Here is a 2,022-nt window from a genome sequence, read left to right as displayed (position 1 = left end):
ACTCCAAGACTAACATGAGTTAGTTGATGTACTAGAGTTGCTAGATTTAGTTAGTTAGAGGTAGTTAGTTGATGTACATGAGTTGCTAGATGTACACCTTGCTGGGGTTGTTTGAAAGCAAGGCTGCTTCAGTACCAGCTCTGTTGCTAGTACCATATTCTTTTCCTTCCTGTTAACCTTTTGTAACATCAGAGTCTCAGCAATTTACAGAACTATTCTTTCCTTTCTGCCTATCACTTAATCCTGCTTCTGACATAAGAACCATTTGTCTAACACTAATACTTAAGTTAAGACAGACATGCATTTGTGTGGTTGTATTCCGAACCAATAATATTTGACCTATTTTACATCATCAATGTGGAAAAGATTTTAAGAACAAGAAAGCTCCCATATAAAAGCTCACTTCTAGTCAATACAGTTGACTTTTAAATGTAAGGAAAAAAAGGAAAAAAAAAAATTCCAAACACTTAACACATTCTGCTTCATAACAGAAAGTAAATTTATGGATATGGTATTTTGTGAATGATCTTTTAAATAAAAGAAGACATTAAGTAATACTTAATGCTGGTCTTTATTTCTGTGAGTCTCCTACCTTGTTTCAGTCCTCTGCAATATAACATTGTTTCTGAAGTTTTTCCCATCTATTTAACAAAGGAGAACATTGTCAGTATTGGACATTTATGAGAACTTGGGTATACCATAAAGTCCAATAAAAATGAATTGGAGAGAGATTCTCATTTAAACAAAACTTTTGGGAGCAAGTAAGAATGGCACACTAGTGATCACTTTTTTGGTAAATGCATCTAAATGCTTTTGTTTAAGATAATTTTGCCTAAAGCAATCCTAGCTTTTCTTCTCTTTACTCCAACAAAGAAATTTGTCAAAGTCAAGGATATTAGATGCAGAGCAGCACTCTTTCTGCAGAATTTGATGTATCACTTGATTTAAAATCTGGGGGGGGGGGGTTTGAAAAAGAGGCTTTGTTCTAGTCCTCTTGCCAGGGCCTCTTTTAATCTAGACTAAGGCAAAGTAATCAGCCCTATCTGGGCATGTCTGTGAACTGTTTCTGGGATTGATTTTTGCCTGACAAAAACAAATATTTCACACACTGATTGGACTCAGGTAGTGGGGGAGGGCACTGTTTTATAGCTGTTGAGTAAAGGAGAGATGGGAATGATTTGGAGGAGAATGCTGGAAATCTCAAAACTCCAAGCTGATTGGCTCCTGCCAGGTCATCTTTGTGACTCGTTGGCTGCAGTGGAAAAGAGCATGCTTGCTTCTGTGGGATAGGGTATTTTTTGTGCTTGCTTTAATATCATGGTACAAATCCATGTCCTAAGCACAAAGTAGGAAATGACTGAATTGTTGATAAACTTAGTGGTATAACCTGTAGTAAATGGCATTGATGTAGATGTGAAAAACCTTCAGTTTCTGTGGGGAAGTCTAGAAGTTTTGCATTGTAAATCAAATAAGCTGTACTGAATTAAAAAAAAAATCACTTCTACTCATTACTGGGACTTGCTGTATTAGTGTGTTACTTCTGTGGAAGCAACTCGTTGTTCAGGTGGCAAACTGACTGTGATCAACCTGTCCAACCAGGGGATGTTTCCTATCCTCAGTGCAGTGAAACCCACCTAGTACAGAAGTCTAATTCTAAATTGAATTTTTTTTTGGGGGGGGGGGGGAGGCAGGGGGTTAAGTTGCAATAAGTACTTGAAAGAGAAATCGAATATTAATTTTTTTCTCTTGTCCAGTTTCTTTATTTTTGGTACTGGGGTTTTAAGAGCAGGATACCCTATAGCAAGATCCTTGTCTTTAGAGTTGTATATAGTTTTGCTGTCCTGGAAAACTACAAGTATTCGAGGGCTCAGCTTGCCTAGCTTCTGTCACATTATGAAATATGAATATGGAGAAACAAAGTACTGCTTTGCAAATTTTTCAAGATGCTGACAGACTTCTTTGTGCAAAAATTGCTATAGTTTGGCCCTTTGTATGCTTTGCTCAAGTTGAGTTTGTCTTGTA

Source organism: Gavialis gangeticus, unplaced genomic scaffold (assembly GCF_001723915.1).
Source record: "Gavialis gangeticus isolate Ggan-Ray unplaced genomic scaffold, GavGan_comp1, whole genome shotgun sequence".
Taxonomy (NCBI): Eukaryota; Metazoa; Chordata; order Crocodylia; family Gavialidae; genus Gavialis; species Gavialis gangeticus.
This window is presented reverse-complemented; position numbering follows the sequence as displayed.